We start from the raw sequence: 16,018 nt of genomic DNA, 5'->3' as shown, positions 1-16,018 counted from the left end.
CCACAGGAGGAATTTATACCATGGGAGTCGTTTCAAGGTCCAGGAATTCAACCATGGAGAGTCTGTCTCAGTTTCTGGTTGGGAGGTTGGCTCCGAATCCTTCTACATCCCCAAGCAAATTGCTTCATACTAGGCAAAGCCCCAGCACTAGGAAATGTTTTCCCTCTTTCACGTGCAGGGTAGAAAGGCCCATTCCAGCCACTAGTTTCCAACAGCGAGTCTGGCTCTTTTCCCAGTATTTACCCAGAACACATTTAATCTCTTCTACTCCACAGAAGTTGAATGTCTAGCAGCTTCTGACTGCTTCCAGATCTAGAATCCAACAGGCCATCAGCTTAAATTCCGATTATTTTATCCTATTTATTTTCAGTTTCTTGAAAGATGTTTATATTTTTATCATCATTTCAGGGAGACTTTCTTTACTATTTGCTTTTTATATTTTGTCCATCATGATCTTGTATCTGAAGTGGAGCATGTAAGCTTCAAAGCATGTATTTGCAATGTCATTTCCCAGAGCTGCATTTTATTTTTATTTGGAACATATTTCACTTTGACTAAATTATAAACTCAGTGATGGCAGTGGCCTTATCTGTTTTGATTATGATACTCATACTTAGAGTTGGTCTTTAATAAATAGGTACAATATCATGGATTCCTTAATTTATCACCACGTGACCTAGAAACAACTTAACAATAATAATGTAATGCTTACTGAAGCATTACAGCAAACAAAATATAAGAAAGTAATAAGATTTGGCATCGTTTGGAAGTTAAGGAAATTGATCACAGAATTTTTTTGCAATTGACCAACTATGAAAAGCAGTGTCTCAAAAAAGTACTATTTTTCTTCTGAACATACAAAGAAAAGTGTTATTTCAGTAACACGCAGTAAAATTAATGTGAAAAATAAATAATGAGATAAACAAGGAAAAGGAGAATAGTAGACAACAAAGGACTTTACTTTTGGACATCAGGTGCTAGACCTTTTGATTGTGCAGAATCTAAGAAACATCTGTAGTCATTGTTCACTGACAGACATGAAGTAATACTAGCATTTCTGACCCACTATGTGCTCAGCCATCTATTAAGTCCTTTATCTATAATCAATCATTCAGCTCTCAAAGCAACTTTTTGACATTGGTGTCATTTTAAGTAAAAAGATGACTAAAAGGATACTGAGGATCTGAATGATCTGTCCACAATTGCACAACTCTAGTTCCAAACAGTATCTGTATCTACATATGTTTTCAAAAGTCATGCTTCTAGTCACTAAGAGTAAAAACTCTGAAATGCAGAACTCTCTGTGCAATAAATTTTTCCCCACTTAGTATTACAGAAAAAATCAAGAGGACAATATTCTCATAATTCACTTATTTGTTCATTCACTTCACAGGTAGCTGTTGATTTCTTCCCTGCTCTGTGCCCTATGCTGTGCTGGGTGCTGGAGATAAAAGAGTGAGCCAGAGAGATACAGTATTTTACCTCACAAAGATATGGAGAAAAGAAACTATTTTGTCTGTGTATTTTCCTTATTTGCAAAATTATATTTCCCAAATGTTAGTAAAATATGTACCACCTTTGCCATTTTTGACATGTCCAGGTAGCACTTGCACATTTTTAAAGAAATGCATTTGTTTATTTAAGACATTTTTAATGAAATGGATTCATTTCATTACAAGACTAACCAATTAAGAATTAAGAATAACTTGTTGCTTCATATAGGTTATTTTTAACATATGATGCAATGTAAAACAAGTTCAACTATTGGGATGTATCTGAACAAGCTCTAAAATTTATTATTTTACAAAAAAAATATAGCCTTCATTTGAATTAGCTTATATTTATAAATTTTTACAAAGCAAGAGGCTAATACCACTCCTCTCAGTATGTTGAAAACCTTGTTGATGGAAATGCTCTATTTTTTCTGGGACATTAATCAAAAAGATGGTGAAATAAGCATAGTGTGCTCATCATAATAAAAATTAATCATTTTCAGAGGCATAGAAAATTTTAAATTTTATAGAAAAGTATTACTTCAAGGCTGATTTAGTATCAAGTATCTACAAACCTCTCCTTTTCAAGAATCAATTTCTCCCAGGGTACAGGTGGAGGTGGTTTATTTCAATTCTTTCCTGTTTGGCCCAGTGGGTACGTCCTGCCTGCCTCTGGGGCCTCCAAGGCCCCTCACTGCCCACCTTGCTGCTGGTTTTTGGCACCCCCCCCTTCATGTGTGCCTTTGACTCATGCTGTGAGAGGCTGTCATCCTGCCTCCTGCCGGGTCAGACCACGTTTCTCCTCACTGCCTGCCATTTATCCTCCATGCCACCTCTCAGGTCCACAGAGGTGGATCAAACTTTGGGTAACTCAAGGGAATAATAATTTAGGGAGATAAACTGGTATGACATGTCTGCTTCTATAGTTTAGATACGCATGTACCTGAAAATTAAAGCCACAGAGAGGAATCTGGTCTCTACACCTCATTTTCTAATCTATCTCCCCTGATCTTAAGTTTCACACCCCACTGTGAAAGATGCCTCTTTCTTTGTATTTTCATGTTTCAGATATTTACACACCATTTAGTCATTTCGATCCTTTGCTCTGGGAGTTGATTTTGAGTAAGGATCTTACCTCTCCTTTCAGGGGTGTATTTCCCCATATTGAATTAAGTCCAGAAGTCAGAAAAACGTCAGCCTGTGGGTTAAAAACAACTGAAAACTGTGTTTGGGAGGCAAACACAATGGTCAGAAATGTTGTTTAATTTATTGCCAAATCAATTTTGGAGACGTTTTTATGAAAAGTAAGATTCCTGGCTCCTCCTGATAAACTGAAGAATTTAGAGACCCAGGCCCCACATATCTTCATGGAAACATTTAGCAGGTAACATGGAGTGGTTGCATTACTCAGAAAAGTGAAATCTTTGGTTCTGCTTTTCTCTATTGTTTATATACTGCTGTTTTATTTATTTTCTCAACCTGCTGTCTCCTGAAAGCATTTGAATTTTTATTGTTTTGTTAGAAAAATATTAGGTGTCATCAGATGGTTAATCAAGATGCCAGCCAGCGCATGACTATGATGAACTCTTCAAGTCCAATCCACACTGAAATATACCCATCAGCCAAAGAAACTATTTTGTCTGTTTATTTTCCTTATTCGCAAATTTACATTTCCCAAATGTTAGTAACATATGTACTACCTTTGCCATTTTTGACATGTCCAGGTAGCACTTGCACATTTTTAAAGAAATGTATTTGTTTATTTAAGACATTTTTAATGAAATGGACTCATTAAGCAATGAGTCAATTAGGTTTTTTTTTTTTTAGGAAACTCAAAGAGATTTTAGGAATTTCGAGAGCAAGAAGCCTTAGGGCATCAAAACTGAGACTTACACAGTGGGAAGGATTGGATAAAGGATGGGAAGACTCCTTTCAAGAAATCTGGGAGTGCAAGAGTGATGAGAAAGCTAGAACTGACAGTTGGACTTCCTCCACTGGGGGATTCCCAGAAAACCTGTGGCATGTCTCTAGGCTGCCCAAATTTATTCTTACAGCCCAGCCTGAAAATTCTATCGGCGGGCAATGTCTTCACCTCCTTTGCCCTGCAAATTCTGCATGAGTGCTTCTCATTATGCAGTCTGAACCAGAAACCTGCAGGCAAGGGGGTCTGCGAAGTGTAGTTCTCCAGCTTTCCTCCCCTGTGATGGAGGGAAGAGCTCAGAAGCGTAGCAGTGGGACTGAGTATCAGTGAGTATCTGGCACAAAGGTGTTTGGTTTTAAAGTAAATCTGATCGTTGAGACAAACAAAGGAAAACAGACAATCCTAAAATAAAAGTATCAAAGCCGTTACTGGCTGATGAAGAATAGAAGGTCCATAGCACTCTGGGACTGGTACTCCACGTTGGTTACAGGAGTCTGAGAACAAGAATGGTGAAGAGACCTGGGATGTCTGTGATCCTGCCTGAAGCAATGGACTCTATCATTGGAGGGAAAGACTGGTCAGAGGTGCAAAGGGATGGAAAAATGGAGTTAGAACATCAAAGACTCAAGTAGGAGTATGAAGATGAGGGATTGTGAGTGAGGTGGGACTGCAACACAGGAGGGGTTCATGGGGTTGGGAGGAAGGGGAAGCTCTAGAAGGAAGAAGAGAGTTTGGGCTGAGAGAGCATAGCAGCCAGGGGAGGGACAGGGCTGAGCTTTCTGAAGTTTGCAGTAGCATAGGGAATGGCTGCAAAGGCAGTGTAGGGAGAGCATTGACATCTATAGGAGACTACAGGAAGAGCTAAGTGTGGATTACTAAGGGCTGACCCAGAGCTGGGACCTGGAGGTAAGTCTGAGGAGCAGTCCTATAATGCGAGATCAAGGTGTCCAAATGAGCAGAGACAGGGGTAGATGGGCAGAGAAAAGTGTGTGTGTGGCAAGAGTTTCCACCAGACCATTCTGCATGTGTTATTTCCTGAAACTACATGGTCAGTGCCATAGATTTTGTCAGTGTGTGGGAAGCGTGACCTAAATGTGCTGTGTCTGTCACACCTAGTGCTTTTCCCCACCATGGGTAATACATGCCATGCACACAGGGAAAGACTTGCCTAGGGCGTAATGGTAGCACCAAGACACACACATACACACATTAACACACAGCCCTCTCATGTGTGCAAGGCTCCTCCCTCTGGGGCAATACTTCATTCTGAAGTCCGGGAAGACAAGTGTCAACTCGTTTCCTTTATCAATAGGTTCAGGGTGAACCTTTCAGGCCTGTCTAGAATAAGAAAGGAGCTGAAAAATGAGAGTTTGTTTTCTTCTTTCTCAGCTACCCAGAGATGGGGCCAGAAATTTGACATTACTCTTCCTACAGGTTGAATTGAAATCAAAGCTCAGTATACTCATTTTCTTTACTTCCTGATTGGTGGTCACAGGAGAAAGAAGGGAAAGGGGTATTTTTAATCTACTTATTCTGTTGGTTACATTGGATTAGAGCAATAATTCAATGGCCTGTTACATTACCAGGAAAGCTTAAACAAATGTAAGTAGTGTCCCTGATAGTCAATCTCTAATTTGCATGCATCAAGCAATTGCTAGTGTTCTCTATGCTCTGGCACATGAATTACCTCACACAGTCCATTCATTTTTTTTTTTTCAACAAGCAGTGATTGAATGTGCTATGTTTCAGAAATGTGCTAGGGGCTGAGGTTACAAAAACATGTCAGATGTAGTGTTTGCCCTCAAGCAATATTCTAGTTAGGGATATAGGCATGTAACTAATGATGCTAGTGTCATAAGTGCTAAGATTAGAGCATGGTATGGAAGGCCTTGATTTACAGAGAAGAAGATTCTAAATAAGATGAGAGATCTAAGAAAATGTTCCTGAAGAGATGAGCTATTTCATTATTTCATGATTCCCTTCATTATTGGTTATTGAAGGAAATAATGGGAAAGGTATAACATAAAAGTTCAAAGTTACTAAGTAATTAGTGGGATTAATGGCTACTGGGGAAACTAAGAACTGGTCTTATCACTAAATTATGAAGCAACTGCATTTTATTTTGTATGGATTTAGTTAATCTTGATTATTTTTAAAAATGACCTATTTAGATTTTGTGGTAAGAATTCTAACTGTCTCTAAATAGACAATTGTGTTTCTCCTTAGTAATGGAACCCCATTTTTAGATAGGCATGCCACACCCAGCATAAAGCTTGCAGCTAACACTGGCCTGTGTTTAAATTATGGCCCATAAGATACAAACAGGAAAGTATCCTTAAAGAACAGCAAGATGTCCTCCATCATTTCCATCTTCCAGGTAGCAGGAATACAGACATGGTGGCTGGACGTGCAGCAGCCTTCTCAGAGTGCAGTGAAAAGTGCAAGCTGAGAAGAGCAGAGAAAACCATAGGAGGAACCCAGGTTACTGGCCAGACAGAAGACTGCCCTACCCCTAGATTAACTGGACTTCCTTTATTGGAGTGATAAATAAATACGTACATTGGAGGTTTTTATTACTTGAGGCCAAAATAATAGTAGTGAATACAGTTTTATTCTTACATCCCTAGTTTAAAAATATCAATGAACGACAAAAAAAAGTCAAGGAGAATAACAATTAACATTCATAGTCCACATCGGGTGGGCGAACACTTTACCGGGGTGTATGTACTCATCTATAAGTTTCCCAACATCCTGCCAAGTAGGCATGATTATTTGTCCAAGTGCTCAAGGTCATAGTTACTGAAATGCAGAGTCAGGGCTTGAACCAGGCAGCTTAAATCAAGTGGCCAGTTCTTCCTGTCTAGGATGTTCTGCCTCCCTAACTAGATACAAATTTAGAAGACAGACATTCATTTTTCCCTACAAATCATAAAGATCAAATTACAAATATAAGTTTACTCAGTTCCAAGATAAATCTCCTATAGTTGTCACTAAGTATGTAAAAGGTAATATATTTCAAAAACTAAGGCACACAAAAATAATAAATTATATCTACTAATAATTATGTATATATGTATGTAAAAGGTAATATTTTTCAAAACTAAGGCCTACAAAAATAATAAATTATATATAGTAATAATTATGTATATAAAATAGAGACAAAATCTATTGGCAGACATAAACAGAGACATAAAAAACTTGTGACAATATGAATTAAATAACAATTTTTAAAATTTATTTTTTTACATGTCCAGATATCCAATTTCATATAATTCTACCATTTGTTATTTTTCTCAACTGATATAAGACTTCTCTTATTATTGAGTAGTTGGTATGAGTAGGGACTTTTTCCTGCAAAATATAGGTAGTCTTATAATTTTCAAGCTAGAATGTGTTTTAGAGAATACCTAATCTTATCTCTTTAATTTACTGATAAAGAAACTACTGCTCAACGAATTAGGAAAACCACACATTGCAGCAAGTTTCTTACAGCTAGAATTGGAGTTAGATTTCATTCTCTGAATTATCAGTGAGTTAATAGTCCCACTGCTCCTCATGTGTGGAAGAGCATCTTCTACTTCCATTGGATGGGAAGTGAGCAACATGTTTAAGTGTGACTGAGGGTTAAATGAGGGTTCTAAGCAAGAGTTTGTTGTACTCAGCAGATCCGCCGTGCAGGGCCCTTGATTTGGGATGGCTACAGCAGCTTTATGAACCACCTGAACTTGCAGACAAACAATTACATGTGTGTTTTGCTGATGAACAAGTCCATAGTTTTTGGTACATTTTCAAAGGAGTCAATGGTCTAAAAAGATGAGAGCCAATGCCTTCTTCAAACGCCCTTCCTATCCTCAGAAGCAGTGTGCCTTCTTACAGCCCAGTGAAGTCTGTACCCTTACAAAGTGCTTTCTTCTGAGGACAAATGTATATTTTAAAAGGAATCATGCCATAATTTGGAAAAAGAGACATAGTCCAGGAGAAGGGAAACATGAACACCCACAATGGCCCTGGAATAATTGTCCAATTTAGTAAAACAGTAAAACATGAAAATACATTAAGAAGATCATCTGATGCCACAGGCATCTCCTGAGAGCTTATCCTTCAGCACAGAGATGGCCTTGGAGCCAGCCTCAGGTTACAACTGGAGTGACTGTCCTGGGACTCAGAAACACCAGGCACACCATACATCTCACACTCTTAACTAAGAACAATTCAGCGCAGTTAGGGGTCTTCATCTAAAAAGAGTTTCAGCATAAAGTAAACATGGCGAATGGGTTTCCCTTCTTCCCTGGGAGAGGTCACGCTTGAGGTTCACTGGCAGTGCAAGACAGGAAGGCCTGGCCTGTGCCCACCTGCTGAGAATTAAGCAGAGGGCTGCAGTATCTGTGCAACCAATGCCTGGCCTTTAATGAGAGGCCCTGAATTCATCACCAGAAACCCTGGCATGTTCATCAGCCATTTATTTGTGTTAATTTGGGCCCATGGAATTGCTCTAACTTAAAAATAACAACCCTCCCAAGATGTGAGAAAATTCTCAGGCAAGTGGATGCATGCGTTGCTTTGGGTCATCAAGTTTGCTACGCAGGTTTTATTACGCTCTTCTCAGCATGGTGCTTAGTATCTCAACCTCCGCCACATCTTGTAACAATAAAGTTGTTGCTTATCAACCAGACCAAGCTGACAACCAACAAACGCTGCAATGAGTTATTTCAGGCAGATTACAATCCTTTCCTTGGTAACCGACCAGTGCGTGTCTCCACGCAGCGTTCGATCAAGTTCAGTGTGGCAAACTCACGGAGGAACACACTCAGAAATAAACAGCCACCACAAAACAGAACAGGAAAGCAAGCCTAGGTGTGGAGAAATATCCTCCAGAAACAATAAACTAATTGTGAAGGTACACAATTGTGGAAGTCCGTACATTCTTTTTTAAGGCAAGACTGTTTCTATACAACAACACGTTTTTCATTAAAACCTAACCTTACAAGTAACACTGGACTATTTCTTAGGGATGGATGGGCATTCATCACCCGCCTCTTTGATGGAAGGTGTTGATACATTTTTGGTGGTAGCTTAGCTACATCGTTCTTCAACTTCTTCAGAAGTTTTAGATGAAGACCATTTGAACTTAGTGATTTATGGCCACTTAATTTGTCATATTTTTTCAATCAGGTCTTTGTTTTGATTTCTCTGACAGTTCTTCACCTTCCTTCTCTGTACAACATAACTCCAGGGTAGGTACTTCTTCATCATCCTGGAGGGAAGGCCAGGCACAAAGCACCCATTCAATTCCTTTGCAGGCTTTGCAGTCTTTCTGGATTGCTTCTTTCTGAAACGAGTAGTCTGATAGACCAATTCCTCCATGGAGGTTTGCATGTCTGATGTGCTTATCTCAAGGAGATTTTTGATTATGCATGAGGGGACGACAGATTATTTTTTGTTTGTCTAAGGCATTCTCTCTAAAAGTCAACATTGCAGGCTTTTTTCACTTGTTTTTCATCCTTCCCACACCCCAACATCTTTCATTTTATTCTACTTTTCTTGCTATTCATGAATCTTTAATAGTTTACCCTTAGGCAGATTCTGCGCTACTTCTATGAATTGGAATTTCCTACCCAGTTACTCCTTGGACCTTTCTGGATAATCTTTTTTTTTTTTCTTAAACTTTTCTTTTGAAAATGTGACTATCCACATGTGTTCCTGTGATAGAATATTCTCTATGAAAATGTCAAACTTGATTATGTCATTGCTACTGCTAAGTTTTAATTTATCTTTTATTCTCAGACCAATGAGTTAGAAGTGACAGAAGCCTATACCAACACTAAGTACCCAAATACCGTTCTTGAAAAAAAAAAAGACCTTATTAAACAATAGTGAGACATGACTTACATTTCATGACTTAAATTTTTGACAATGTACAAATCTCAGTATTGGTTATACCACCTCTTAAAATGTGCCTCTGTGTCAAAGTAGTGAGAATAACAAGTTTCCCTGTCTATCAACCCTGCCTCCCCACCCATGCTCTGTTAAGCAGGCCTCTTCCGTAATGCAAAGCTTATGTCTTATATTTCTATATAAGAAATCAATCACAATGAAACATAGGTTTCTTATTAACATATGTCAATCACTCTTTGGTAATCTACCAACACTTATGTATAGTAACCATAGTTTATCCTTCTTTATATATAAATAAAACAATGTGTCTCTCTCACTTTTCTAACCATTTCAATATAACGCCTAGTGGCAGGCAAACCAAGCTGAGCCATGGTGAACCTATTCTTACTCCTTCCAGATTGAATACATCTAACCAAATAGTTTTCTATTACCACAGATTCTCTTTTGCAAGAAACCATGGAAGAACTAATGAATTCCTAGTATAGCTGAAAAACACACAAACCTTTTAGCAAAACCTGAAAGCAACTTTGTAAAACAAAATCTTAAGCCCAGTACATACTTTGCTGTTACTAGGGAAAAATATTCCCTTAACTTGGATCTCAGAACAGCTGATAATCATCTATTTTTCTTAGATCTCTCAAATCTTCAGATCATTTGCAGACCTCATTATCAATATTTCCCAAGCACCTGCAGAGTATAGAAAGTACACCTGGCTCTGTATTCATCTGGTAATATCAACACCTAAATTCAGAGAATCTCATCCTTGGAGGGAACTCAGGGCCTTTTGTCAAGTTAACAGGGCTTAGATAAATGTTAAAGGCTGAATTGTGTCCTCCTATAAGTTCAAGTCCTAAGGCCTAGTACCTCAAAATATGGCATTATTTGGAAATAGGATTGTTGCAGATGTAATTAAGATGATGACATACTGGAGTAGGATGGGCCCATAATCCAGCATGACTTGGTATCCTTATAAAAAGGGAAAATTTTGTTCCCGCAGTCATACACACCACGGGAACACCATGTGAAGATGAGTCGCGTGCTCACGAGCTGGGACCGATCACAGGCTAGGACAGAAGCCCAGAGCACATCCTTCCCTAGTGTCTTCAGAAGGAGCCTGACCCTGCCAACAGCTTGATCTCAGACTTCTAGCCTCCAGAACTATGAGATCATGAAAATAAATCTCTGTTGTTTAAGCCACTCAGTTTGTGGCACTTTATTTTGGCCTCCCCAACAAATTAACAAAATTCAGTATTAAACTTTAAATTAATTAACATTAGTATTAATACTAAATAATGAATCAGGTAATTGTGATTGGTGGGCAGAGAAAAGAGGAATTTAAAAGTAAGATTTTGAAGGATTATTATTTTTAAATTGTAGTGTGAAGTTTCCCTTATTTTTAAGTATCAGTTTACTTCTTAGAATCCCCATATCATGAGGTATATGTCTAGATTAACAGTGCTTTATCACACTATTAAAGTCATTTGTCTGCAGATTTGTCCCTCTGTTGAACTAGAGGTCTGAGAGGGCTAGGACCATGTACAACTTCATCACACAATACATAGTACACGGTCATAAAATGTCTTCAAAAAATGATGAAACCAAATTTGCCACAATATTTTAGAATTTTAACCAGATTGTTCTGTTGAGATACGTTTTCACTCAAGAGTTTTTGGTCCTTAACCAAGACACATGAAGCAGTTCAAAACACTGGACTCTGACCATATCTTTTCTCAACATCATAACTAAAAAGGAGATGCATTGTCTTTTTTAAAAGGTCCTTAGAGAAAAAATATACTGATGATAAAGTGGACTGAAAAGTAAGAATGAAAAGACAGAAAACAGTCCCTGGTCACTGAACTAGATTTCTATTTGTGGATTTTTTGCTTGTTTCCCAGAATCTAGTATTAAGAGAAGGTATAAAAATATTGCCATGTATTAACCTGTATTCTGGGTCCAGATTGTCCTGCCTGACCAAGGATGGAAGTGTGCAAGCTGAAACACACATCTTAATGTGAACCAGACTTGGTGGGGGATTCACCACTGTTTCCTGCCAGGTATTCAAGCCTTCCAGATACTCTGCTGTCTTTTGATGATCTGCCTATAAATTTTTTCAGTCTATGAGACTGAGACCAAATTTCTCCTCCTCCTGTTCCTCCCTCTGACCTCCATGTGTCTCATCTGCATTGTGCAAGCCGACACAAGCTACTATGGTTGAGTCTCACTTTCATTTTGCTGCATCTGTTTACCATATAACCCTGATTTCTGTGTTTCCAAACACAGCCTGGTATCTTGACTCCTTTTCCTGAAAGATAATTTAGTTGTATTATTCTGACTCTGGATCTTATTCTACCTCTGGTTATCTAAGACATAGCAGTTCACTACCAGTAAAGAAGCACCAATTCCTGGTCCCAGTCCTCAGGCCCCTTATTTTCCTGGGAAGGTTTATTCTCCCAGGTAACTGTTAACAAACATGAACTAACTACTATTGGCAGATTCCTGTATACCAACTAAGTGGGAAGAAATAAAGTGTTTATAAACTCCACATTTCTCAATTTCATTAGTTTATAACATAATTTGGGTATGTTCATACAATAAAGCTGAACAAATCATCTTTGCACAGGAACAATTTCTTGTAAATTCTTAGGGATTTTCAGCAATTTTCCAAAGGATTTATGTTTAGAAAAATATGCATATTTTGCTTTCACTGTCATTATTTTCCGTTATCTCAAAAACATTTGAAATAGTTGCAATGGAGATAGAAAGTTGATGGACTCTAGATTAAATGCAGATTTTATTTTGTTGGGTTGACAAAATATTTTAATGTGTACTTTTTGTTAAGATGTAAAGCCATATTTTTTCTACCACATCTCCTTCAACCTAAAATAAAAACAAAACCATGCATTTCCAACTGGTCTTGAAAAAGAAACAAAAGATCTGGCAACATTATGGTTACATTCCCACATGGCTGGAATTGAGCTCTGGTGTGGTTTCTTTAGTTTGCCACAGTCCTCACCACTCTGACTTTTCTTACCAAGAGTAACTCCTACCACTCTGCTGAGATAGCTGTTGGCTCCTGTATGAACTTAAATACCTGAATAAGCATGATATTTTGACGTTATGCAAATGATCTTATGCTGTAAATCCTACATCCTATTAACTTTTTTTTCAATGATAGACTTGTGCTTATGGTCAAGTATCCCTTCCATGTGAACTGACCTGCTCAGAGGTGTTACCTATGTCCCAGGTTGTGGGTTTTTCTAAAATGCAGAAATTTGACCCTATGGATATAGGCTTTTAGTTCAATAAAGAGAACCATGAATTACATTATATTGTTTGGTACCAAAAATATTTTTATCTTTTTAAGGGTATTTATTACAAAGGAAAACAGGGTGAGAGTCCTGAGACAAGCATGAAGCTTTATATGAAAACTTCAAGTGTCCGTGACTTATTGGTATGAAACCACCACTGGTCTACAGCGTTTCAGATCTCATCCGCTTCATCTTTCTGGATTTGATTTGTAGCTTTTCCATTTACTAGCCAGGTACATGTAGATGAATCAAGCTCTGTGGACCTGAACTCTCTCTAAAGTTCATATCATATATGGATATCTAAAGACCCACTGAGGACTTCAAATTCTTGGCAAAAACTCAAATATTTACAATAGAGGAGTCTGTAAAAGAACCGAAAATTGTTAAAACTGTTGTTGTTCCATAAGTGGAATATTGAGCTATTTTTTAAAAACAACTACATATTCATCAAAATTCTTCAATTTCACTTAGAATTTCACCTTAGAATCTTTATGGTACTTATCCAAAGTTTTTCAATTTAAAATTCAATATAGCTGACACTTCACTTCTATAATGATCTAAAAAAAAGTTGAACTTGGGCTGGGGATGGTGGGGGAAATGAGGAGATGTTGGTAAAGGGTAGAAACTTTCAGTTGTAAAATGAATAAGGTCTCAGGATCTAATGTATAACATGATGACTATGGGTGATGACACTAAATCTTAATCTTGAAAAGAAAGTAGAGCATAAATAAGTGTTACCACCAAAAAAATAAAAAAGGAAAGGAGGGTAAATATGCTAGTTGATGGATGCATTAATGAACTCAATGGGAAGAATCCTTTCAAAATTATTGTATATCAAATAATCCTGTTGTATTCTCTAAATATCTTACAATTTTATTGGTCAGCTATATCTCAATAAAGTGGACCCCCCCACCCCAAACATTAGATAATGGAAGTCTGAAAGGAAAGCTTATCTCCACCAAGATAAGCAACCTCTACTTCCTCCTGGGACCTTAACTTGGCTAATCATGCCCTATCTTTCTAATACAGTAACTAGAATTCTGGAGTTCAGTTACCTTCCTCTCCCTCCCTGACCCTGAATGCCCAACCAGTCCTGTGGTTTGTAAATTACTAATGTCTGGAACTGCTAAAACCATCACAATCTCCCAACCAGCCACCTGCCCAAGCCCTGTCCCTGCAAAACCTGGCCATAGTGTCTTTAGAATGGTATTTCTGCAACATGTACTTAATGATTTCTTTTTCATTCATAAAACCATTGTTCTCTTTCTTATCAGCACTGTGAAGGCAGCATATCATCATGATTAAAAGCACAAGACTTGGCCAAAGTAGCAAACCATGGCTTCTATTACTGTTCTAAAAATTGTCATCTGTGTAGTCGCATGCAATAGCTGAGTAGGCCTGAAAGGTTGGGTCTATTTGGAACATCACTTTGGTGAAAAAAATGAAGTACTTTTTAGATGTCACCACAGAAGGCAAAATTAGGACCTACTGATGGATATGATACACTGAAGAATACTCATTAAAGCCACCTCCAAATGGAATTTAACATTTTATGAAAAATTATTTCTCCATCCTTAAATGTACTGAAGTAGAGAAAAACTGACCACAATTAAAGAAGGAAAATAAGCATCAGATAAGAAAGAAGGGAAGTTCCCTGAGGAAATAACAAGAGATATTCCCAGTCTTAGATGTTCAGATTCTGTGGTTTTGCATTTAATTGAATTGATTTGAATTAAATTCTAGTTCAAGTGTATTTATACTTTAATGTCAGGACAAATTTCATTTATGGAACCGAAGTTCAGTTTACTAAGTGTTTAACTTCTTTATCACATGGGTGTACAATATAAAATTGTTCTCTTGAACCTAAAAGTATTATATTTCGAGATGTATGAGTATATTTAACTCTATGTTGAGTATTTTGAGAAAATTTAAGTACATTTGTGGGAACCCATTTATTCACAGACACATATGTACACATGTGTTCTCCAAAGATTGACAAATTCAGAAAATCATTTTGTCCTTTGAAATGGATGGATTATTTACTAAGGAACTGAACTACTAATCTTAGAGGTTGTATGATTCAGATACTTATGAAAGAGTTTTATTTTGAAACAACACTTTTTTTCTGAATCTATTTTACCAATCCCTTTTTGAGAGATTTTTTAAAGGTAATTGCTTTGTTCCTTTAAGCCTGGATATAAAGAGATGAATTACTGTCAACTCTGATGACCTTTATAATGATGTGGATAACTGTCCATGGAATTGAGACCACCAACCAATTTTCCTATAAGCCATCCTATAACATAATGTGTTAACAATTTTCAGTCTCCTTTTATCTGTTTTGCATTCAAAATGGTAACCTAGAGGAGAAAGGTCTGATTTTAAAATACCAACTTCCGTGGGCCAAACAACCTTTTTAATTTTTTGAATTTAAGTTAATTACATTGCTTGGGTTTAATGGAATCATCAACATATACATCTTCATTTCAAATAACACTTTCCTGTTCAGACTGGAATCAATCTTTTAATGTTTACCTAGGCTATAAAGGGGACCTAGTATTATACTTAATGTACTTTACTATTTGATTTAGGAATGAAGGTTCATTTTAAGATTTAATGGGATAATTCTTTTTTTTTCAGGGTGAAAAATAATTTTGTTATATTCTCTTGTAGTTTCTATATGAAATCTACTCATGGTTAAATATTTTTTCATTGCAGTATTACCTTCTGACCCTAACTTTTTTGCATTTTTATTACAGCAACATCTATTAAATGGAGGGAATTTTTAGCATTATATAGTTGAATATGCTGACTGTTGTATCTTCTAACCCATATAGGTATACAATTAGTCTAAATTGAACAGTTCTCTACTCTAAATCTTCATATAAGAGTAATCCTTTGAACTTGGATTTTTTAAAATGAGGAAAAGTTTATGACTATATTACTGGTTTAATGCTTCAATATAATTAATGTTTTTGTAAAGGCATAATGGCTCCAGTTTAACTTTATGACTTTAGCCACTTTTTGTCTCACGTTGTCTTTCTTGTAGGTTCCTCTTTTGTCCTTTTAAAACTTACTTATTGAAGAACTGAGAGAAAATTTAGGTGAAATATTAATGGAATATGAAATAAAATGGATAAAGATAAGTGATAACATTTTAAAATTTTTTCTTTTTCAGGTAACACCAGAAAGATATGGCAATTCATTAAAAAGTTACATATTTCAAAAAGAAGTAATAATGGGATACTTGATTTTTTATAATCCAAATATTGTAAAGGAGTGAAAGATATGAATATATCTTGAAAAACATTTTATTGGCAATTAGATATAAAATACATTGTTGATGATACTACTAAATTCATAAAACACCTCTAAACAAGTACATCCATGAAAATCTCATC

The sequence above is a fragment of the Manis javanica genome, chromosome 6, assembly GCF_040802235.1.
Source record: "Manis javanica isolate MJ-LG chromosome 6, MJ_LKY, whole genome shotgun sequence".
Lineage (NCBI taxonomy): Eukaryota > Metazoa > Chordata > Mammalia > Pholidota > Manidae > Manis > Manis javanica.
The sequence above is the reverse complement of the archived record's forward strand: the minus strand, read 5'-3'. Positions refer to the sequence as shown.